Genomic DNA, 26,552 nt, shown 5'->3' on the forward strand with positions numbered 1-26,552 from the left:
TAGATTAATGTATGGCAAAAATAGGTAGCAAAACTATCTATTCTTCATACAAGTGGCAAAAATATTATATACAAAATTTTCATTGTTTTCCAAATAGAAATAAGGGAAACTTTTTATTTGCTAGTACTACTAGAAAAGCAAATTGTTTTTAAGACCTGCCTCAGTCCAGGTTTTGAAAAAATAGTCACTTCGCTATGTATCAATTTTGTCTCCTTTTAAAAGTTTGTCATTTTAGTCCCTAACCAAGGTGTTCCAAAACAGGATTTGTTGATTTTTTAAGAGATGATAGTTATACCCTACTGAATATGTGAAGATTGTTCCCATGTATTTCATTATAGTATTTTGGTCAACCATTTCCCTGAGTCAACAAGAGTTCTAGTATTACTGGCAAAAATTATCTGTTCACTTAAGGGTGTCCAATTAAGTTCCAAATTTTGATATTTTAGCAACTGATTTATTTATATTCTTTTCCTGGTCCAGATGATTTAGCTTGACTTCAGGAACCTACATTTTCTCTAGTATTTGTCCATTTTAATAACAAAATTAACTATTTAAAAAAAAACTTTGGCAAAAGGTTAATTCTAAATATTAGAAATTGACAGGCTGCCCATCTTTTGTGGAATAGCTGAACAAGTTATGGGATATGAATGTAATGGAATACTATTGTTCTATAAGAAACCATGAATGGTCAGACTCTAGAGAAGTACGGAACGAATTAAAGGAACTGATGCTGAGCGAAGGGAGAAGAACCAAGACAACATTGTACACATTAACAATAACATTGTGAGTTGAACAACCTTGATGGAGACAGTTCCTCTCTCCTGTAGAGAGAGCCAGAACAACCCTAGGTGACCTGCTATCCCCATCCAGAGGAAAACAAAACAAAACAAAACAAATGAAAAAACCCCTACAGAAGCTGAATGAACACTATATTCACTTTTTAAAAATTTCTCTTATATATTTCTTTCTATGAATTTCTTTTCCCTTATTCCTAATATTCCTCATATAGAAAATGACTAATCTGTAAAATGTTAAACACAAATGTGATTGTACAATATTACTGACTTGACTGCTGAGGGGAGAGAGGGTGGGATGAGAGGATGGAAGGAAATTATGTAACTTAAAAATATGGATATGCATATGGATTGATGAAAAACTTTCATAACATATAACTGGAAAAATAAAATATCAATTAAAAAAACTTAGGCAAAAGATTAATTCTAATGACTTGGATAGATAAATAAATGAATTTTACCTATAAATCTTTTAATCACACCTAAAACACCAAAAAAAAGTATGACTAAAAAAATGTATTTCATATTTTTTAATTTATTTAGGGTTTTTGAGGTGTGAAAACTAGAGAAGCAAAGAATTAAGGAAAAACTTCTGTAGAGAAATTACCTCTTCATTAACAGTATCCAGAACTGTAAGTCAAATCCTAGCTCTACCTCTTACTTAATTGTCAGATGACTTTGGGCACTCTGTTTAACCACTGTGGGTCTGAGCAAGGGAGCTATATTCGATAATCTCTTTTAGCTTCAGATCTATGATCAGCTTCCTATATCTCAGATAGCCTATTCATTCTTCTTCTCTTTAGTCCCTCATCTTATGGGGCAGCTAGATGATGTGGTGGATAACACACTGGTCTTGGAATCCAGCCTCTGACACTTACTAGTTGTGTGACCTTGGGCAAGTCACTTAACCCTGACTGTCTGTCTGGCATCCAAGAGTCATCTCCAGTTGTCCTGATCCAACTCTGGATCCATCCACTAGACCCAGATGGCCAGGAGAAGGCGAGGTTGATGACTTAGCACAGTCCCCCTCAATCCAATCCAATTCACGTGCTTATCATGGCATCACCTCCCTGATGTCATGGCCTTCTTTAAAAAATAAGGACAAACATTATTAGCCCCGCATCTACTACCTCCTAAAAAAGGCAATATTATTAGGTTATCAAACTTCAGTATAACTTACAAATATTGATACTCCCAGAATCTCAGAGAAAAGTAAGTTTAATCTAAAGGTCTCACTCCAAATCTGTAAAATTTCAAGATTCAGTGGAAAAAGGAAGAGAAGAGCCTTCCTCCATCCCCCACTGACTCCCAAATAACTGCTTAAGGATGTCCCAGTAACTTAAGGATGAACTAGTTAAAAAACAGACCCTGGTACTGACTTTTTTAAACTTTGCCTGCCAGCTAAACCTTAAACAAGCTTCTTTTTGACTAGACATAAATGAACTTATAAGATTGTTTTTTAAACATAGAAGTGAGTTGGTATAGAAGATCTCTAAGGTCTCTTCTAACTGTAAATCAATGAAAAATCTACAACTAAACATTTTAATTCCTTCAAACAGTCCCCAACATGGTAGTCTTGGGATCCTTAGTGGTTGCCCTCCCCCAAAACCCTGTTTAAAAATGTCCTTCCTGGTAGAACTCAAAAGCTCAAAAAAGATGTATGTTGAAAACTATCTTTGCATATAATTGGAAAAAATAAAATAACAAAGTTTTGAAAATATGTCCTTCCATTTTATAGTTACATTTTAGCAACTCTTAAGATTAAACAGAAGACTCCAGATGAGGTCTGCTAAGGCAAAATCCAGTGAATCTAGCCTCTCAATACATCCTGGGATCACATGAACTTTTTAACTGTGTTCTCACTGTTCACTGTCACTGCACTAAAATTTCACTAAAATTCCCAAATCTGTTTAAGAAAAACTGCTGCCTTTCCCCATCTCCCCCTTCTTGTATTTTAATCCAAACACATTTGCCTCTATCAAATTTCAGCTTATCAGATCCAATCCATTACATATACATTGTCATTTGGAACTCATGACAATCCTGTGAGGTAGATTCCACAAATATCATTCTTACATTTTTCAGATGAGAAAATGAGGTATGAGGTGACATGACTTGCCCACAGCCACAAAATTATTAACTACAAAGGAAAGGTTTGATCCCAAACTTTCTTGCCTTGATCCTCCATACTATGTTTCTATAAAGTTTTCAGGTCCATTAAATATTTCAATATTCAGAGCAATTTAATAGACATTTATTAAACACCAACTACCTGCCAGGCAACTTGCCAGAGATTCAAAGGCAGAAAGCCCTAAAGGATACTGAAACTGAATAAGGGAAAATAACATAGACCCAAATAAGTAGATTTTTGGAAAAAAAAAAAACAGACCTGTGGTTTCATCAGTATATTCCTCTTTTCGCAAGTGATTTCCTCTGTACTTTCTTTTATATGTTGTCAGAAAGCATTCTGGGCACTTAGAGGCTAACTGTTCTTTCCTGGACCATACAGTCATTTGTGTCAGGGCTGAAACTTGGACCCACAGTATTTGAGCTCCTAAGGCCAACTCTTTATCCCTTACTCTCCTGGCTTTAATGATTTTGTTGGAGAATGGTTTTTCAATTCCATCAAAAGTATCCATTTTATCCTTTATATGCCATTCTCTTTCATTTCATACATACATACATACATACATACGTACATACATACAGAGTAATTTTGAGGAAAAGGGAAAATAGCTGGGTGAATCACAAAATGTCTGTATTTACATATATAGAGATATAAAAAGCTTGCTGATTAAAACAAATGTGCAAGGATATAAGTATAGATGCTATTAGTAACAAATGAATAAATGAATAAAATTCTAAGAACTAGAGTATAAATTGAGAATTTGTATATAATAAAAGCTAACTTTTAACTTCAAGAAACTATATGAAATAGGGGGAAAATTAACCAGGCTGTCTTTATAGGCTTAAACACACTATTCAGTAAAAACAAAAGGAAATTAATAATGAATGACAATGTATACACCATAACACCTGTCATCTCCAAACAAGATTCAATATTAAATTTTAAAAGCATTTAAACATTTATATACAAGCACATAAGCTTACATATCTTCCTTAAAATGATTAATAATTTTTCCTTGCATGTGAGATAATATTCCATGAAATACATATTTAAAACAGATTGATGCCCAACTTTAAAAAAAAGACTATACAGCAGCATTTTGTTCTACCAAATCAAATAGTTTTTCATAATTAACAATCAATAAGGACAATGAGATTTCATATTCCCTACAATTTTCTGGTAATTTATGAGATGGTAAGGAAATGATCAATTATCAAATATTGGTCATAAAAGATTCCTTGGTCCATACATATACCTTCAATGACAACACCCTTGACTTTTGTATGAGTAACTTTCATGATTAATATAGATGGGAGAGCAGACATCTGACAGTTATTGGACTGGTAGTTACTGATATTTTTTTCAGTCTTTTTGTTTGTTTTAAAATTAATAAGAATATGATTTCTCTTCCATTTCTTTGATGAACTGGTCCCTCACAGCTCAGTCTCACAACTGTATCACCACCTGATGAAGTGTCCTGGCAGACACTTCTAAAAGCAACTGAGGATCTATATTGGGGACCAAGGCTGATGAGTGAACACTATCCTTGATGTTTGAGAAAAGAGTTTGCTGAAAGGCTTTAAACAAATCTTTTCCATTTTTTCTTCTGTTTGCAATAATCCATTTCCATTTTTGAATGTTCTTGTTACATGGGGGTTTTACAAAATTTTCTTTAAACTAACCTTAACTGTTCATCATCTTTCTTTGTAAGATTTTACAAATGAGTTTTATAAACTCCTTTCAATTGAACATTTTCTCTATATGTTTTTTCTCTCTAAAAACAAATTATTGTCTCCCATACACACAAGATCCTTCCAGGATTCTTTGGAAAAAAGTAGTAACAGAAATAATCCTAAAAAAGAAGTCTCTGCTAATGAATATGAGAGGTGGTGAAAATGAGAAATTATGTACTGTTCTCCAGAATATTTGCCACTGTGATGATGGTGGAGATCCAGTTCAGTCCAGCTGAGGAGGATTCATCTCTATATTGTGTGGTATTCTAGATGTTTCTGTTAGGGGAGGACAGTATGTTTATTCAAGATGTGGTATGGCTTTCAGGAAGAGATCTAAAATCAAGAAGTTTGGTCCATGAATCCACCCAGTAAAGACTAAGATAAATGAAGAATGTTTACTGCCCAGATTTCAATGTAAATTTAAAAGGACATCCTACACAGCTTTCCAATAGCACTCATATTTAGGACATAGAACAGATGGATAAGCTAGACCTAAAGGTGAAAATAAGGAAAGGAGAAATTGTCAAGTTCTATTACTGACCTTAAGCTTCCCAGGAAAGCAAAGACCCATCTTTTCAATAATAACATTTTAGAGTTCTCATTTACTAGGTTAGGTGATCCTGGGTATGTCAAAATCTCTATTTGCCTTCAGTTTCCTCAACTCTCAAATGGAGATAATAACATCAGTTACCTCAGAGGATTGTTCTGTGGATCAAATAAAATCAAATAAGAAAATATCTGTATTGTTCCTAGAATAGGGTCTGACACACTGTTAGGGCTTAAGAAAAGACTGTATCCTTCTTGGTGTTGTTATATTGATTGCAAAAAGGTGAGGAACAGAATGATGTTTTAAGAACTAAAGATGACTATCACATGGACTTTAGAGGTGCAAGAGGGGCAAAATCTGGCAGCAATAAACAACCAAACAAGGAATACTGAAGTTGAGGAGGAAAGGATGTTATTAAGGAATATTATAAGAGGAATAGAAGATGGTCTGGTCACAAAGCAAGAGGGAGGGATGATAGGTGGGCAGTTAGAGTGCAGTAGCCTACCTAAGAGAAATCAAGGAAGGCCTTTGACACACTGGACTGGTCCTGATTTGAATAACAAGGGAATAACCCGGAGAGTGAAAAGGAAATCTTTTGTAGCCAGAAGTGAACTATTAAAAGAAGTAGGAACATTCAAGTTCTGAATAGCATCAACAAAAGGTATTTTTGATTCTAGAAATTTTCAAGTAAAAGACAATAGTAGAAAACAATAAGTATACAGTTGAAGAAAAATACAGCTAATGCAAGGGGAAAAGCTGCTCTTAAAAGAAACCACAACTAAGGATAAAATACTAATACATTTGCCAGATTCATTCTATTTTTAGCTTTTTTATGTTTGTTTTTTTTGTTTTGGGGGGGAAGGAAAGTTCCAGAACACAGACCTATGGTCACTACAAATGATCTAGATCAAAACCATATTCATTCATTCTTAAAAAGTTATTAAGAAGGCTAATAATTCATAACTACAACCATATTAAGTCAGATCTGAATGTAAAACCTAATGGTCTAATATTTCCCTTCTTGAACATTAAAATCAATAAATTCTCTCATTATGATATAAAATTACATTAAGTAGGTATCACTATCCCCATGTAAAATATCAAAAATATATTAAAACTATATTTAAATTTGTTCCTTTCCACAAAAACAGTGAATATCAGAACCTTGTCTTTTTCTATGTCCAAATAACTACATAATAAGATAATAAATGACCACAAGAGTCAATACTAGAAAACAAAGCAGAAAACACATTTCTTAACACTTGGATACTCCCTAGTAACACTTCTCTAAATATAGTACCTTTCATCATTAACACATCAGTTCACTAAACTGAAATTGCTCCAAAATTATCAACAATCTTAACTTTGTAGCCTTTTCTCAATTCTAATCAGCTATGATCTCTCAAAAGTATTTGATACTGCTAACTGCCTACTCTGGGTTTTTAATGATAATTATAATCTTGGTAGTTCTCTTCCTAATTGTCTGACTACTCATTCTCAGGTTCCTTCTGAACTAATCACCCTTTCCCCATATATATGTAAAGCCTTTCTCTCTCTCAAGCTCTCATCGCAAATCACCAATATTGATTAGACATTATACTATGCTCAGAAGGTAGAGTATAATTCAGGTAACACATTCATCCAAAACCTGTCCGATTTCCAGTTTTATTAAACATTCCTCCTCCATGGCCCAGTCACACTGGAGGAAATAAAAGGAGAATATCAAGAAAGAAGTGAATGGGAGTATAGAAGAAATGCAGGCTGGGTGAACAGGCTCACCTTTAAAAAAAGAACATAATACTGTACTTACAGAAGAAAAAGGAAATTGAATCAGTTCTGCACACATAACATTAAAGCATCTAGGATAAGAAGGTGTAAGTGTTTGAATGGGGAAAAAGTATACAATTTCTCTGATATGGGTTTGCATTCAAGATATAAAAACAATTAATAAATATATATAAGACTATAAGCCAATAATAGATGAATGGTCAAAGACTATGAACAAACAGTTCTCAAAAGAAGAATTTCAAAGTATTCACCACTACATTTAAAAAAAAGGTCCAAATCACTAATGAGAAGAGAAATGCAAATCTAAAGCATTCAGAGATTTTTCCTCACTTCCCAAATGAGTGAAAATGACAAATAAGGGAAACAGTGAAAAGATAGGGCCATTAAATACATTATTAGTAAAAATGTGAATGTTACAACCATTTGGAAAGGCAATGTGGAATTAAAAAAAATAAAGTTACTAAAATACTAATACTCTTTAAACATGAGATTCCATTACTAAACTTACACCCTAAGGAAATCACTAATATGAAAAAAGTTCCCAAATAAACCAAAATATTTGTAGAAGCACTTTTTTTATGAGAACTAAAATTGGAAACAAATTAATACTCATCAATTGGAGAATGGCTAAACAAATTGTGGTGCCTGAAAGTTATTGTGTGGGACTTCCAGTGATGAAGCCTCACCTCAAACAACTTTAAAGGAAGCCTCTACAAAGACCTTAAAGCAACAGCATGCACATGGCACCAGCTCAAGCACGTGCGCACTTGAACACACACACACACAAACACACAAACACACATACACACACACACATAAACAGAAAGAAAGAAAGAAAAAAACAAAAACAAAGTGAATCAAGTAAATCAAATTCTCAATTCAAGATGTCATGGAAGAATTTCAGTAAAGGTCTGTCTCAGGTTGGTAAAAAGGGAGCATTGCCCAGCAAAGGTAAGAGAGTTGGAAATCCAGCTGGAGGCTCTTAGCCATGGCAAGCTCAAGTCCCAGGCTCAGCAAGCCAATGGCGCAGCAGGCCAGCACTGAGGGTCCCAACTCCAGCTCAGAAGACAAAGTTCGAGGCCAGGAAAGCTGGTGCCACAAGAAGGGCTGAGTTGGACTACACTAATGCAGGAAACAAACCATTAGCACCAGCAACGGTAAGCCAGGCCCCTCAGTCCAAACACAAAAAGCTTGGCACTGTACCCCTTTGCCCTAGGAGCATAGCTCAATTATCAGAATGAACAACACAAAAAAAAAGAGCTAACCATAAAAAGGTACTATTCTGATAGGGATGGTAAAAATGCCATCTCTAAAAAGGAAAGTAGTGACAAAATACCTACAAGTGAAATTTCAAAGACGTTTTTGAATTGGTCTCAAAATCAAAAAGACCTCCTGGAAAAGCTCAAAAAATATTTTAAAAACCAAAGACTAGAGAAAGAAAAAACAGAGAAAAGAAATGAGAGGCATGCAGATTTCTGAAAACTGACTGAAAAAATAATACTTTTAAAAAAGTAAAACTGACTAAATGTAAAAAGAAATCAACTCCTTTAAAAATAAAATCAACCAATTAGAAAAGGAAACACAAAAGTTAACTGAAGAAAATAAAACCCTAAAGGAGAAATAAAATAGAAAGCAAAACTATTGAATTAATAAATAAAACCAAAAGTTGGTATTATAAAAAAAATCAATAAAATTCATAAATAGGTCAATTTGATTAAAAAAAAGAAAGAAGAAAACCAAATTGCTAAATTCATAAATGAAAAAGGTGAACTCACCACCAATGAGGAGGAAATTAAAGTAATAATTCGAAATTATTTTGCCCAACTCTATGCCAATAAATTTGATAATCTAAGTGAAATGGATGAATATTTACAAAAATATAAGTTGCCCAGGTTAAATGAAGAAGAGATTAAATACCTAAACAACCCTATCTCAGAAAAAGAAATTCAACAAGCCATTATTGAATTCCCTAAAAAAAAGAATCTCCAGGGCCCGATGGATTCACAAGTGAATTCCACCAAACATTTAAGGACCAATTGGTTCCAATTCTATATAAACTCTATGGAAAAATAGGGAAAGATGGAACTCTGCCTAACTCTTTCTATGAAACCAATATGGTGCTGTTACCTAAACCAGGAAGAGTTAAAACAGAGAAAGAAAATTATAGACCTATCTCCCTGATGAATATAGATGCAAAAATCCTAAATAAAATCTTAGCAAAACGATTACAAAAGTTATCACTAGGATAATACATTATGATCAAGTAGGATTTATTGCAGGAATGCAGGGTTGGTTCAATATTAGGAAAACTGTTAGTATGCTCAATTATATCAATAACAAACCTACCAGAAACCATATGATCATATCAATAGATGCTGAAAAAGCTTTTGACAAAATACAGCATCCATTCCTTTTAAAAACACTAGAGAGTGTAGGAATAAATGGACTGTTCCTTAAAATAATTAGCAGTATCTATCTGAAACCATTAACAAGCATTATACTCAATGGGGAGAGGCTAGAGGCATTACCAATAAGATCAGGGGTGAAACAAGGGTGCCCATTATCACCACTACTATTCAATATTGTATTAGAAATGTTAGCATCACCAATTAGAGAAGAAAAAGAAGCTGAAGGAATTAGAATTGGGAAGGAAGAGACAAAACTCACTCTTTGCAGATGGAATCCCAAGAAATCATCCAAAAAAACTACTGGAAACAATTAGCAATTTTAGCAAAGTTATAAAATAAACAGGTTATAAAATAAAAAAATAAAGCAGGTTATAAAATAAACCCTCATAAATCCTCAACTTTTCTATATATGTCTAGCAAGATACGGCAGAAAGAGCTAGAAAGAGAAATCCCATTCAAAGTAACCTCAGGAGCTGCTAGGTGGTGTAGTGGATAAAGCACCAGCCTTGGACTCAGGAGTACCTGGCTTCAAATCTGGCCTCAGACGCTTAATAATTACCTAGCTGTGTGGCCTTGGGCAAGCCGCTTAACCCCACTGCCTAGCAAAAACCTAAAATAAACAAAAAAAACCAAAAAAACAAAGTAACCTCAGACAATATAAAATATTTGGGAGTCTATTTGCCAAAACAGACTCAGAATCTTTTTGAAAACAATTATAAAACACTTCTCACACAAATTAAATCAGATTTAAATAACCGGGCAAATATCAACTGCTCATGGGTAGATAGAGCTAATATAATAAAAAATGACAATTCTACCAAAACTAAACTATCTGTTTAGTGCGCTACCAATCAAAATTCCAAAAAAATTACTTTGAGTTAGAAAAAATTGTAAGTAAATTCATATGGAGAAATAAAAAGTCAAGAATTGCCAAGAGCTTAATGAAAAAAAGTACAAAAGAAGGTGGCTTAGCCCTACCTGATCTAAAATTATATTATAAAGCATCAGTCATCAAAACTGTTTGGTATTGGCTAAGAAATAGAGTGGTGGACCAGTGGAATAGACTAGGTGTAAAAGCAGGTGACGATTACAGTAATCTGCTGTTTGATAAACCCAAAGAGTCCAGCCATTGGGATAAAAACTCCCTCTTTGATAAAAACTGCTGGGATAATTGGAAGTTAGTATGGAAGAAACTTAGATTAAACCAACACCTCACAACCTTTACCAAGATAAGATCCAAATGGTTACAGGACCTAGACATAAAAAGCAATACTATAAGCAAATTCAAAGATCAAGGACTAGTTTACCTGTCAGATCTATGGAAAGGGGAGCAATTTATGACTAAGGAGGAGTTGGAGAACATCACCAAAAACCAATTAGATGATTTTGATTACATTAAATTAAAAAGCTTTTGCACAGATAAAACCAATGTTACCAAGAGCAAAAGAAATGTAGTAAATTGGGAAACAATCTTTACAACTAATGATTCTGACAAATGACTCATTTCTGAAATATACAGAGAACTGAGTCATATTTTTCAAACAAAAAGCCATTCCCCAATTGACAAATGGTCAAAGGATATGCAAAGGCAATTTACAGATGAGGAGATCAAAGCAATCCATAGCCATATGAAAAAATGTTCTAAATCATTACTTATTAGAGAAATGCAAATTAGAGCTTCTCTGAAGTACCACCTCACACCTCTCAGATTGGTCAGTATGACCAGGAAGGATAATGATCATTGTTGGAAGGGATGTGGGAAATCTGGGACACTATTACACTGTTGGTGGAGCTGTGAACTCATGCAACCTTTCTGGAGAGCTATTTGGAACTATGCCCAAAGGGCAACAAAAATGTACGTACCCTTTGACCCAGCAATACCACTACTGGGTCTATACCCTGAAGAGATGATGAAAAAGGGTAAAAATATCCCTTGTACAAAAATATTTATAGCAGCCCTGTTTGTGGTGGCAAAGAATTGGAAATCCAGTAAATGTCATTCAATTGGGGAATGGCTTAACAAACTGTAGTATATGTATGTCATGGAACACTATTGTTCTATTAGAAACCAGGAGGGATGGGAATTCAGGGAAGCCTGGAGGGATTTGCATGAACTGATGCTGAGTGAGATGAGCAGAACCAGAAAAACACTGTACACCCTAACAGCAACATGGGAGTGATGTTCAACCTTGAAGGACTTGCTCATTCCATCAGCGCAACAATCGGGAACAATTTTGGGCTGTCTGCAAAGGAGAGTGCCACCTGTATCCAGTTAAGGAGCTGTGGAATTTGAACAAAGTTCAAGGACTATTCCCTTTAATTTAGGAAAAAAACATATCTTATTGTCTGATCTTGTTACCTCTTAGACTTCTCTTCTTTAAGGATATGATTTCTCTCTCATCACACCCAATTTGGATCAAGATACAACATGGAAACAAAGTAAAGACTGACAAAGTGCTTTCCGTGGGGGGGGGGGGGGGAGCAAGATGGGGGGGATTGTAAAACTCAAATAATATCTTTAATAAAAATTAATTTTTTAAAAAAAGAAAAGAAAACCCTAAAAACTAGAATTGGACAAATGGAAATGAATGACTCTATGAGACTTCAAGACACCATCAAATTAAACCAAAAATCTGAAAAAAAAATAAGAAAATGTAAAGTACTTCTTAGAAAAAATGATCAACCTGGAAAATAGATCCAGAAGAGATAACTTACAAAATAATGGTCTAGTTGAAAGACATGATCAGAAAGAGAATGTATGGCATCATTCGCAAAATTATCATGGGAAAACTGACGTAGAAGATGAGAAAATAGTCCTTAAAATAATCCAGTAATCATGCCCAGAAAGAGATCCCAAAATAAAAACTCCAAGGAACATCGTAGCCAAATTTCAGAATTCTCAGCAAAAGGAGAAAATATTGCAAACTATCAAAAAATAAAGCAAATTTAAATACCAGGGACCCAGAGTTAGGATTACAAACTTATCAGCTTCAACATTAAAAGATTGGAGGGTCTGGAATTTGATATTCTGGACGGCAATGTAGCTTGAATTATAAACAAGAACCAACTACCCTGCAAAATTCAACACATTCTTTCAGGGGAAAATATGGATTTTCAATGAAATAGAGGATTTTCAAAATTTTCTGATAAAAAGACTACAACTGAAGAGAAAATTTTATCTTCAAATAAATACAAGACTCAAAAGATGTATAAAAAGGTAAACAAAGAAAAAAGTCAATAAGACTAAGGGGAAAAAAGTCATTTTCGTTTAGTTATAGACTAATTGGGAAGAGAATACCTATAACTATTGAGTATTGTTATTTCTCTTGGGACAGTTGAAAGAACATAATTAAGATGGAGGGAGAGAGCATAAATTGATCATGATGAGATGATTTACTTTAGTTCATGAGGGTTGTATTTCTTTTGGGACAGCTGGAGAAACTACTCCAACAGAAGGTGTGGATGTAAATTTATTATGATGTCATGACATTTATGACTTGTGAACTACTTCTATCAGAGCAAGTGAAAGGAGTATATACTTAGAAGGTATGGGCATAAGACAGATTATAAAACAATTAAGACATAAAAAAAGGATTATACAGGGAGAAGATGGAGTTATTAGAGAATAATTAGCACCACAAGAAGGACCTATTAGATATAGAGAAAGTGTAGGGAAAGTGTAAAAAAGTATGTTAATCTCACTTTCAACATATTTGGCTCAATAGGGAATGATATACATTACCAACAGGGTTTAGAAATTTATTCTTTCCTACATAGAAATAGGAGGAAATAGGGGAGAGGAGAAAGAAAGTTGAAATGGAGGAAGATAGGATGGTAGAAAAGAAAAAGGATTTGCACAAATAAAACCAATGCAACCAAGATTAGAAGGAATGCAGAAATCTGGGAATTGATTTTCCCAGCTGGTAATTCTGATGAAGGACTCATTTCTAAAATAAATACAGAACTGAGTCGAATTTATAAGAATGCAAGTCATTTCCTAATTGATAAATGTTCAAAGGACATGATGAAGTCAATTATCAGATGAAGAAATTAAAACTCTCAATAATCATATGAAAAATGCTCTAAACCATTAATGATTAGAGATATGAAAATTAAAACAACTCTGTGGTACAACTTCACACTTACCAGATTGACTAAAACGACAAAAAAGGAAAGTAATCAATATTGGAGAGAATATGGGAAAACTGGGATACTAAAGGTGGCGTTGTGAATGTGAACTGGGTCAACCATTTTGTACAATAACTTAGAACTATGTCCAAAAGACGATAAAGTTGTGCATACCCTTTGATTCAACAATGTCACTACTAGGTCTGTATCCCAAAGAAATCATAAAAAAGGGGAAAGGGTCCACATATACAAAATTATTTAAAGCAGCTCTTTTTATTTCCACCCCACCCCCATCAACTGGGGAATGGCTGAACAAATTTATGATACAAAAGTGCTATGGAATACTATTATTCTTTAAGAATTCATGTGTGGCTAGACTAGAAAAACCTGGAAAGACCTGCTGGAACTAATGCTGAGTTAAATCAACAGGACTTCACTCGGGAGATTATTATACACATTAATACCAACATTATGAGATGATCTATGATGAACAATGATGGACACAGCTCCACTCAGTAGTTCATGAACAAGGACAATCCTAAGAGACTTGAAAAATGCCCTCTACATCCAGAAAACTATGGAGTCTGAATACAGAGCAAAGCATACCACGTTCACTTTTTTAAGTTTCTTTTATGTTGTTTCTTTCTCTCATGACCTTTGTTTTTTTTAGTTCTAGTCCTAATTCTTCTTTTACAATATTCATAAGATGGAAGTATGTTAAAAATGATTGGATATCTACAACCTATAAAAAGATTGTTTTCTGTCATGAAGAAGGGGAAAGAAAGGGAGAGTGGAAGAAAATGTGAAACTCAAAAGCTTTAAAAAAGATGATGTTGAAAACTATCTTTGCATGCAATTGGAAACAAAAAGAGAAAAAAAAGAAAAAAAAAAGGAAACGATCTGATATTGAATACATAGAAGCCTGGAAAGATTTATATAAACTGATGCAGAATGAAATCAGCAGAATCAGGAAAGTAATACACACAGTAACTACAACATAAATAGAAAGAATGACAAAAAAACCAAAAGTAAATAAACAAAACTATAAAGATTAAATGGGATTCAAATGAAGAGATATGAGAAGACATTCCCAACTTCCCCTTCATGGAGGTGAAAGGTTCACGGGTAATGCATATTATACATGTCAGATTTCCTCAATATAATGATAAGATGTGCATACTTCTTTTCCTCTCCTTTTTCCTCTCCAAAATATACTATGTCATATGAGATGGTTTTCTGGGAGAGTGGATAGGAAGTTGAGGGATACATGGGATATTATATCAACAAAAAGTTAAAGTTATCTTAAAGTAATGCTCTCCCCCCCCAAAGAAAGAAAGAATTAGAAAGGGAACTGACAGTTTGTCATAATATATGCAAGCACAATTCTGGAAATCAGATTGACCCAAATAAAAGTCAATGACTCTGTGAATCAAAATAAAGTCAAAAGGCTGAAAAAATGAGGAAACTGTAAAGTATCTCATAGCATTAAAAAAAAAAACCCTGATCTGGAAAACTGTTCCTAGGAGAAAAAAAGTTTAAGAAATAAGAATCTTTGTACTATCTGAACACTATAACCCCCACCCAAAGACATGATATTTCAAAGTATCTTAAAGAAAATGCCCAAATCTCTTAAAAACAGGAGCAATGTAAAAAAGAATCTATTCATCGTCTCCTGAAAAAATTTCAAATGAAAATGCCAAAGAACATCACAGCCAAAAATCTATAGAGCTTTCAGATCAAAGAAAAGATACTGAAAACAAACAGAAAGAAAGAATTTAAGTAATAAGGAGCAACAATCTTGATCAAATATGTTTTAGTAGCCACCACAACAATGGAGCAAAGAACTTGGAATATGCTATTTCAGAAAGCAAAAGACATGTTCCTTGCCAACAGTCAAGAATAACAACTGGGAATAATCTTACAAGGGCAAAAATCAACCTTTAATGAAATAGAAGACTTTCACATATCCTGATGAAAAGAACAGTCACTGAGAAATATGAGCATAAAGGGAAACATGAAAAGGCAAATGTTAATAAAAGACAAAACAATGATAAAGTGCTTTCATACAAACATTTGTCTTCTTATTTCTGCCCCCTCACATCCCAAGTCTTATCACATCAGGGTTCACAAAGGATGTCCAATTAAACAAATGTTTCTATTATAACTTGATCTTAGGAATAGGAAGGGGGCAGGGAACAGGAATACACCAGCAAGAGGAGGAAGAAGATTAAAGGAAAATTATCTCAAACTCAGGGTGCACAAATTGAAATCTATATAGTCAAGGAAGGAGTTGGGAAAAAGCAGACATATGAACCTCCCTCTCACCTAAACTGGTCAAAAAAGGAACACATTATATACACATGCACCCACATACACTGCATAGCTGGGGACAGACAGACATTTCACTCAACAGGGAAAAAGGAAGGTAGGTATTTGCAGAGCAGATTAAGATAAGGATTAGTCCTAAGTAAAACAAACTAAGGATTTAGCCCTTCTTGAGGTGGCAAAGGATGAGAATCTGAGGGAGTGCCCCCAAATTAAACTGAACAAATTGTGGTATATAAATATCATGGAATACTGTCATACTATCAATATTAGCATTGAGACCAACCAGGATTCCACAGGTCTAATGATGAAACATGTTTCCCCCTTTCTGATGGAGGTAAAAAACTGAATATTAAAAGTCATCACAAAACAAATTTTTTCATGCAACAACCTCTACCACCACCATCAAAAAAAAAAAAGTTAATCAGATCAGGTACCTTTCAAAACAATATTTTCTTACCCAAAGTGGAAGAGTTTTTAACCATATGAAAGACAAAGAGATCACAAATGATAAAGCAGATAGTTGAAAAGTTTTTTTTTTCCTTTGGACAATCCATAGTAAGAATAAAAAAAAATAATTGTTGATGGGGTCAGAAACATCTTGGCATTAAATATATCAAAGAATAACTACAAAGTATTAACAATTATATGAAAGACTGATTCAAATCAATAATAAATAAATATAAATCACAGCTATGATATTTTGATTTTCTACCTCACACACAGAATGCTGTCAAAGACATTGGATATAGTACATATTGGAGGCTGTGGGAAGACAGGTACAATAATATACCATTGGAAGAAGAGTGAATTTGTCCAACCTTTATGGAAATGATTTGGATTTATGTTTAAAATGTTATGAAAATGTTCCCAGACCTTGTGTCTGAGTTACGATGGGTGAATACACCAAAGTGGTAAATGACAAAAAGATGTCTATGTATCAAAATATTCCTAACAATACATTTCTTTTTTGTATTAGCAAAGAACTAAGGGAGAAATACAGGGGTCCACTGATTGGGAAATGCTAAGTCTAACATAAATATAATGGAATATTACTGTACTTTAAGAAGCAAATAGGAATATCTATAGGACACATTGCAAAGTAAAATAAACAAAACAAGTAAAACAATCATATAAATAGAAAAAAAAATGAATACTCTGAAACTGAAACAACCACAGCTTGGTTATGGAGAACTGTTGAGATGACTTCTTTCTCTTCCCTTCATAGGTGGGGGCCTCCAGATATGGAACAGTGCATACATTCTCAGATACTGCTGATAAGAAAGTTGGTTTTAAAGAAGTTTTTTCTCTCTCTTACAGTATTAGCTTGCTATGGGGGAGATGAGAACATATATTCAAAAGGAAAATGGTAACAAAAAAGATATAAATGCAAATATTATCTAAAACTATTCTCTGAAAATGTAAATGATTCAACTGAATTTATCCAACAAAATTTATCCAACAAATCCTTCTATGCAGAACTAAGAATCTCTTAAAAGTGATCAAAGCAAATTTATGGAGGATAAGTAGAAGTGCTGACAGCAAAATATAAAGAATTTCAAAATTTAAAAAGATTTATAGAATTTCACAGATTAGTGGAGAACATTTTGGGTTCCATGGTTAGTTTTCAGTATGTTTAAAGTACAATGGTAACAAACTTAAAATAGATGTGACTCCTGCCTTCAATAGTTACTAGCTTTATGTACAAATCACTTAAGACTAATACATGATTTCAGTAGGCATTTTACCTTGCATTATTTCATAAACATATTCTGAATTTCTTTATATTTCTAATAATTGTCCATCAAAACTATTTTATAATATTTAATTACATTAAAGCATAACAATTTACTAAATAGATTTCTCTACTGTTAGTTATTTAGACTGTTTCCAGATTTTCGTGGTTTTTTGTGTTTTTTTAAAACTTTAAAAGATTCTGTGATAGTGATCTAAACTTTAGATAGTTGTATATTATATACATATATAACTATACATATATATGTTAAAGTGTTATCAACAACAAAATAAAGATGTATACTTTTAGATTCTAAAGTCTTTATTTTGCCATGGATAACATTTTAAAAGTATATGCCCAACTGTGGACTTAATGGACCAAATACTATGATTACCTTGAATCTTGTGTGAGAAAGAGTCAAGGCTGTATGGCTGGTCTACAGAATGTGAAAAAAAAGGAGCAATGTACAATAACACTGGGAGGGTAAATTGTAGACAGGTGGTAAAGAGCTTTGAATACTAAAAAGTTAAGTGTCTATTTGAGACAGATCTGAGGCTCAATGTCACTTTTAATTTACATTATTAGGCAGTTTTCCATTGAGGTACAATGAAAACATCACTGTATCTGGTATCTGTAATGGTGGGGTCAGATGCTAGCTATGACACATTTATCCTTTGTGAATGAGTAAATCTTAGATTGTCTCAATGCAAAATCTTGGGAACTGGCTACATGATCTCCGAGGTCCTATTCAGTTCTGGTTCTATGATGCTAATAAAATTCATATACTTGGGAGAGAGTAAATTATTAATAGTTTGCAAGAAAATGGCAGAAAAAATATCAAAACAGATGAAACTACAAACCAAAGTTTAAAGTGGAGAAACAGATACAAGAGGACATCAAATAATATACAACATAAAATCAGTTAAAGTCTTTGTAGCACACTAGGGGAAAGAGAATCCCTTTAATTCATGTCAATTTTCAATTGATTAAATGAGAAACAAAGGTAGGATGTTATGTTGTCTATGTGATTCATTAATAGTAGGGTACTAGTGAGGTAGAACCAAAAGTCTCCCCATGTCCTCCCCCCTGCCAACTACGAAGCAATACTGCTATTAATTTGACACACAATTGATAATGCTCAACTTATTTTCCTTACAGTGGCTAGCAACTTCAAATCACATAGGGAAAAAAATACAAAACAGAACTTCTGAATAGCAACAACACGAAATGATTTTTGAAGATATAAGTAACCAGACATCAATGATCAAAATAGTACCATAGTAATGATCAAAATGTATCATATTATAGCTGCTTTAAAACCTAAGAAATCAACACTAAGAAAACATAACCAAAAGGAACTGAAAATTTGTATAAATAAACTAAGTTCTGATTGTCTATAAATTCAGTTACAGATCATTCAAGTGCTCTATGCCAGACCAGAACCCAAACATAAACCTATTCATTGAACAGACCAGTAGTTTCAAAGAAAGTTCAGACAAAGAAAATGTCAAAATTAGTTTTAAAAAAATCACTTAAAAAATTAAAACTTTAATTTTAAAACTTTAATTGGTCATGTCAATAACTTATTCAAACTGCATATTTTAAATCAAAATTGAATTTCTGAATTAATTTCTAACTTTAACTTTCCTTTATAGATAACTTTAACCCTGAGTGTGGCTATTAGCCAAATAATGCCAGCAATTTTGACCTGACTTTTATTGTACTTCACTTCATAGCTAAAAGCTTAAAACTAACAGGTTTTAAATCTTCCAAATTTAAGTCCATAGTATCATGATAAATTGATTTCTAGAAATAATTAATAGTTAGAAAGTTGCTTTAAGGTTTGCAGAAGACTTTACCTGGATTATTTCATGTGAGGTTAAGTTTTATCAATGAAGAAATTTAACACAGAAGTTAATGACCTACAGCCAAGATGCAGGTCTTCCTGACCTGTCCAAATCCAGTCCAGGGCTCTCTGTCCACTCCATACAACTGCCAGGCTATCTCTATTATGAACTTACATATATTTCTTCTTAGAGAGACAGCTTGAAGAGTGTCTCTCCTCTCCCTGTGTCTGTCAGTGTCTGTGTCACTATCTCTCACACATACACACACACACACACACACACACACACACACACACACACGCATATGAATATATATAAAGTTATTTCCCTCTGTGACCTATGTATTCATGACAAACATGCAGAACAATAATAAGCAAAAGCTCATATTCTTCTTGGTGAAGTAGGAAGAATGCTTGATTTGTTTTATGGGGAACTGGCATCCTAGTCTTTAAATTGTGTGATCATTGGTCTGGTTTCCTAATCTAAACAAAAAAAAGGGGGATAGGGGAAGGATAAAATAGAACTCACCCCACAGGCCTGGTGTGAGGATCAAAAGGCAACATCTATAAAGCACTTTTACAAAACTTCTGGAGCATGGTTGTTGCTTTCATTACCATTAGTATTATTAGCACTTGACTTCTAGAACAACACGTGAGGCCCCAAAAACCCACTCTTCGTCCAGGAGCTCATGTTCACCAAAAACCAGAGTTGATAACATCCTTCCTGCTCTCTAATCATCCATCTCTGCTTACCTCTGGCTCCTTTCCTCCTCGTGACAAGTGCGTGCAGATGTTCCCTATCCTAAATAGCCTTCCCTTGATTCCAGCATCCCCTCCAGTTGTTATCCTCTAGTGCTCTTCCCCATTAGAGCTAAACTAGAGAAAGCTTAACTCCCCTCACCGCCTGCCTCTTCCCTCATCCATTTGTAATCTGGCTGCTGACCGGAGCGCTACCTGACAGCTCTTTCCTGAATTGCCAACAAGCTCTTAGTTGCCAAAGCCAAGGACCTTTTCCTCCTGCTTTCTGACTCTTCAGTCTTTAGCACCAGGCAGACATTCTCAGGCTTCTTAACTGGTCCCTTTGCTGGATCTTCATCATCCCCCCTGAGTCCTCGTGTGCAGACACACCCAGAACTGTGCCAGGTCTTTTTCTCTGTTCTGTCCACACACTCTTGGGGTAGCAGCTTTCAAGCTTTCCACTTTGGTCCACTCCCAGATCTATCCATCTCAGCCTCTCTTGTGAACCAACTGTTCTTTGACATCTCCCACTGGATGGCCTATAGGCAATTCAAATGCAACAAATGTAGATCACTTTGAACCCAAACCTTATCTTCTTCCTGTCTGTTTCTGCTGAAGGTGCCACTTTCTGCTCAAGCAGACTCCCAAGGGCTCAGTCATGTACAGTATCTAAGTTTTATCAGTTCTAGTAAATAAGTTAGTATTTGATGTTCTACTACAAACAGTGTGCCACACATCTTGCATCTGTCACTTTTTCCTCTAGTCACAAGACAAGAAATCGAGTTCAGAACTTTATCACCTCTCTCCCTGGACTACTTCCTCAAGTCTTCTCTTTCTTTAATCCATTCTCCACACAGCTGCCAAACAATATCCCTAGAGCACTGGGTTTACATTTCACTTTGCAGCTCAAGAAGCTCCAGAGGCTCCCTACTGACCAGTTGTTCCTTATGGATAAAACACAAAATCCCATTCCACATTTAAAGCTCTTCATAATCTAGCTTAAGCCAATCTTTCCAAGCATATTATCTAAGCTCCTTCACGATGCCCTATCTTCTGTATTCCAAGCCTCATTACCACTTTGCAAAGGCTATTCTAGTTCCCTGTGACTGAAGAGTTCTCCTTTTTCACACACCACCACAGTCATGGCTGCCATAAACTGTCATGGAGACAGCCCAGGACCCTGAACACAAAAGCCTTGGGTAAATAGCTTTGCCCCCCAAATACCAGTCCTGCTTCCAGCCCAAACACCACTGCCATCATGGAGGGTAGAAATGGCTCACCTGCCTATTCACCACCAGTAGCAGCCCAGGGAGGGGCAGACCCTGAGCCCCCAGCCTTGCTTCCGGGCCAGCTTTCACAGTTATCTGAGTAAGTAACTCTTGTGAAGAATGGATCAGCCATCTTCACCACCTGTCAGTCAACTGCCACTCCCAGGGCAAGGCCAGTCCAGCCGAAGCAGCATACCACCCCCAGGGGAGAGAGGAGGCAACATGTGCCAGGCCAGTCAAACCACCAAAGTGTCCCTTCAGATGCTGATGGGGGGAGCTCTGAACCCAAGGGCCTTGGGAACAGCAGTGCTTCCAGTCTACTGCCCTCAGCTATCCCCTTGGCAAGCAGCCTGTGGAGAGATGCAGCCTGGCCACTGCTCTTACAGGGCTGCAACCATGGCTCCTGGGAAAGAACACAGCTAGACAAGAGAGAGACCTGTTCACCAAAGTCCTCGCCACTGTCAAGAGTTGGTTCAATATCAGAAATGGACAGGATTTTAACAGGAGAGAAGTACTTTAAAATGTCCGTTCATTCATTCATTCATTCATTCATTCATTCCCTACCTCATGGAATCCTTGTCTTTCTTCAAGAAAGGAAAGCACATCAGCTAGTGCTTTTCTGGGAAGATGCTGCCCCAGTCACTCCACTGATCTACGCTACATACAGGTTGAGGTCTGTCTTTCAGTTTCTGTAAGTGTGGTGGAGAAAGCTGGCCTTAGGGCCAAGACCAACTGGGTGACCTCCAGGACTCAGGGCAAAGTGCCCAAACTCTCAGTCCTCCAAGCCAAATGTGTCAAACATGCTGCCCTCAACACTCCCCAATGTGACCCAAACCAGACTGATATGTACTTGGGAAAAGTTTAACCAAATAAATAAAACTACAGTCAAGAAGAGATAAAATTACATTTTAGAATTGTCATTCTGCAGAATGAAGGGGATCTTTTGCAAAGTTCAAGTGTGTTTCCATTTGCACTGGCCACCACTGCTGTGAGGAAGGTGCAGAGAAGATGTCAATGTTAAACTGTAGTTGGATTGTCCCAATCGGGGGTCCCCAGGTCAATGAAATGACAGAATCTCAGCTCCTAGCCTAACTCTCAGCACCCTGAAGGCAAGGACTGAGTGTGGGAGGTTTTGTCTCGGAATCCCTAGTACTTACAGAAGCTACCACATGATAGCTGAGTAATGCAGGCTTGCTGAATTAACAATAGATGCCAATACAACCAATCTCAACTCAGACCAACCAAAGGAGGCACTTTCTCCATTTAGTTAAGCAGAAAGGAATAGAGCTGACTTTTACAGAATTTTAAAGTTTGTTCTTTTGCTATAAATAATCAATATCTTCAGGTACACCTTGGAAAGAAATTAACTTACTTGTCTGATCAAATTAACTTGGCAAATAACACTTTCAAACTTTCATTATTTGGGGCAAACCTAGAGCCCCATCCAAAATTCTCTTTAAGGCAATCCCAAAATTTTCCTCCACTTAAACCAAACAGGACAATGAGGTAAAGTAAGGAGGCTCTTAAAATAAAATAAAAGAAGACCTTTGTTTAGATTCTCAACAGTCCACATAGTCATTAAAGAGAAATCGGTCCCTTTAAAGGGCAGGCAGTTAGTTAAAACAGAAACGATAAATTTACTCTCCCGGAAAATCCCCGTTTCCACCTAGCTACTGTCTTCTCCACCAGAGAACACTTCCCTTTCTAACCAAAAGTTTTCATGGGCAATTATGAATTCGGATCGTCTTCTTCCTTAAGTTTGTTTAGCTTCACGATCCCATCACACATCAGGTACAACTAAATGTGGACCATCAATATGCTGTTTTGATAGGTGAAAGCTAAAAGATTAAGTCTCATTCATTCATTTCAATTATGTTTTCAAATAACTAAAACAGAGTCGACGCTGGTGCCCCTTGTCCCCGAGCCAGCCCGGGTGTAGCTTCTGCAGGCCGAGGCGGCGTGAGCGCCCGCTCCCGCTTACCTCTTAAAGGCCTCGGCTGGGTTCCTCTCGCACTCCCCGGGCTGGAGGAGGCTCTGGACGGCCGGGTCCCTCAGCTTGTCCTCGTAGCCCTGGATCAGGCCGCTGTGGCACAGCTGGGCCACCAGCCCTCGCACGAAGCCCCCGACGCACAGGGTGTCGGCGTCCTGCGCTTTGCAGAAGTGGAAGGCCAGCGCTTGGCGGTGCAGCCCCCGCTGCACGCCGCCGGGCGAGCTGGGCCACAGCAGCTCGGTGCACAGGGCCGTCTTGCCGCTGCCCGGGCCCCCGACCAGCAGCACCCCCCAGGCCGCCGCTTTGGGGCCGGCGCCGCTGGCCGCGCCGGCCGGGGCCGGGCCGCCGCCGGCGCCCTTCTCCTGCAGGCAGTGCTGGAGCTTGTGGAACACCCACTCGCGGCAGTAGAACTGCTTGCCCTGCAGCAGGCTGCTCTGGGCCATGGTGCAGGCTCTCGGTCCCGGGGGCAAGAGCGTCCGGCGGGCCCCGCTAGCGGCGGGCGGGCGCGCCCCGGGGCTCCCGGGCCAGGGCCGCCGGCAGGGCGGGCATCTGCTCTCCTCCCTTTGTCTCCGGGCGGCCCCGCGGCCCGAGCGGAGCGGAGCGGGAGGAGGCGCGGGAGGAGGCGCCCGGCCGCGGCCCGCGAGCCTACTGGCGGGGCCCGGGGGGGCGCGGGGCTCCGCGGCGGCCGCCCCGGTTCACAGCCATCGCGGAGGCTCCCGGCGGGGACGGGCGACGCTCCGGGCGCGGGGCCGGGCAGGGGCCGGGCTGCCCGGGGGGGGGAGCCGCCGGCCCCGCTCACATCTTCCGCAACAAAGGCGGCGAGAGCGGGCGGCCGGGCCGGGGGGCGGCCGGGAGGGAGGCAGGCAGGCCGGGCCGCGCCGGCTCCGCTGCGCCGGCTCCGCTCCGCCGCCAAGTTGGGGGGCGCGGCCCCGCTCCGCGCCGGGCCGGGCGGCTCGGCACCGCGGCCCCCGCCCGACGCTGCCCCGGAGCAGACAAAGCGGCCGGCACGGGAGGCGGGGGGGGGGAGGTCGGCGCCCGGCCCGGCCCGGCCCGGCGAGGCGAGGCCCGCGGGGAGGCGGCAGCAGGCCTTGCCCGGGTTACCGCAGCCGGCGCCCGCCCGGGCCCCGCCGCCCCGCCATGCCCCTGCCCCTGCCCGCGGCCCGGCACCCAACGCAGCGCACGCCCGCCCGGGGTCCGCCCGGCCCGGCTCTGCCTCTTCCCGCCGCCGCCGCCGCCGCCGCCACCGCCGCCGCCAACACCGCCTCAGCCTGGGCTCCCACTGCCAGCGCCGGCCGCCCCCCGCGCGAGCCCGGCCCCGCCCCGCCCCGCCCCCGCGCGTCCCACGCGGCCGGGCCCCGCCCCCGCGCCTCTCCTCCGCGAGGCCTCGCCCCTCCCAGAGATCCCGGGCCGCCCCGCGCCGCTCCCGCCCCCCGCGCCCCTCCCCTTCCCCTCGCCCCCGTTCCCTCGGAGTCCGCGGAGCGGCCACGCCCCTACTCCGCTCTCCGCGACCCCCCCACCTCGCCGTCCCCGCCTCCCTCCTCGGCCCCGCCCATCTCCCAAGCCCCGCCCTCTGCTCTCGGAAGCCCCGCCCCTCCTGGAGCCCCGCCTCCAGCGGGCCCCGCCCTCCCCGGGATCCTTTCTTCCCCCAGCCCCTCCTCCAGCCCTCCCCCGGCCCCCGGGCTCCCCACCTTCCCTGTCGGGGTCCGCCGCACCACAGGACCCCGCGGAGCTCGGAGGCTCCCACCGGGCCGCGGCCCGCGGGCCCCTCTTTGTTCCTTTGGCCCCGGGAGGACGGGGGGGGGGGGAGAGCTCCGCCCCGCCCCCAGGCCCCGCCCCCCAGCCTCCCTGGGCCCCCCGCCCCCAGGCCCGCCCCCCAGCCTCCCTGGGCCCCCCACCCCAGCGCCCGGGTGTTGGGACGGAGAACCCCGGCCAGCTCGTTCAGGCCTGCCACCGCGTCAAGGCCGTGCACCTAGTCGGTGCCGGCTGCATGCCGGGCGCCAAGGGAGACTATGGCGGTGCCGGATGGTGTGCGCCGCCCGGCGGCCCCCAGCTCGGGCCCGGGGAGGGGGCACAGCAGCTGGCACCGGGGGCCCTGCTGGCGGCCAGTGCACGGGCCTAGCGGGACAGGCACGCGCCATCCGCAGCCCGCTGCATCCCGTGTCCCAGCTCCCGCTCTCTATCTCTAGCTATATAGATATAGACTTATCTATCCCTGTCTGTCTGGAATCTATCTCTATCTCTATCTCTATATAGATATCTCTATCTCTATAAGTATCTATATCAATATATCTGTATCTATCTCTATCTATATCTATATATTTCTATCTATCTCTATCTATACATATTTTATCTATCTATATCTATCAACATCTGTCAATCTATATCTTTATATCTATATCCATATATCTATCTATATCATTCTATTTCTATATCTATACCTATATCTAGCTATCTATATCTGTATCTATCTTTCTATCATCTCTATCTATCTATCTATCTGTATCTATCTACCTAACTATCAATAGCTGATATAGGAACATATAAAATAGCTACCAACCAAATCCAAGGTAGTATGCCAGAAAGCTCACCAACATCTGGGGCGGGGGAGGAAATAAGGTCAGGAAAGGTCTCCAGTAGAAGGTGGGGTTGGAGTTGAGTTTTGAGGAACATCAGGGATTCCAGGAAGCCTCAAAGGGGAGGAAGTGCTTTGCAGAATGGAAGTCTTGAATGAAAAGGCCACTAGGACTGGACATTAGAGAATGATAGGCAAGAACTGCATACGTAGAATAAAAAAGCTAGGAAGAGGTCAGGTTTCAAAAGCTGTAAAAATCAGTTCTATTTATTCCTAAGAGATAGGAGCAGCTATGAATTTATTGAGAGGGAGATTCTTCCACTTTGACAAAAGCTCTCTGTTGGTAGGCTGAAGGGTGAATTGGAGTGAGAGAGACAAGATAGTAAAATGAAGATGCCCCATCAGCTGACCTCTGTGTTCACTTCAAATATCAATCTCATATTTCATTTTTTTTCTATTTGAATCCCATAGTGCCTGCCACAATAATAAGAAAGTCCTCAATAATTCATTGGATTTGGAGGGATTTGTCTGTTATGGAGGGTATGGGTAGGA

General features: G+C 39.1%; 1 protein-coding gene across 1 annotated transcript in view; it reads right to left on the reverse strand.

Moving 5' to 3' along the window:
- ANKRD50 (ankyrin repeat domain containing 50) overlaps positions 1-23,685 on the reverse strand; it is a 69,939-nt gene extending 46,254 nt beyond the window's left edge. Inside the window, exon 1 of the mRNA XM_074228365.1 lies at positions 23,420-23,685. The gene's annotated coding sequence lies outside the window, so the exon portion shown is untranslated. The remainder of the gene's footprint in view (positions 1-23,419) is intronic.
- Positions 23,686-26,552: the final 2,867 nt, after the last annotated feature.

The sequence above is a fragment of the Macrotis lagotis genome, chromosome 3, assembly GCF_037893015.1.
Source record: "Macrotis lagotis isolate mMagLag1 chromosome 3, bilby.v1.9.chrom.fasta, whole genome shotgun sequence".
Taxonomy (NCBI): Eukaryota; Metazoa; Chordata; class Mammalia; order Peramelemorphia; family Peramelidae; genus Macrotis; species Macrotis lagotis.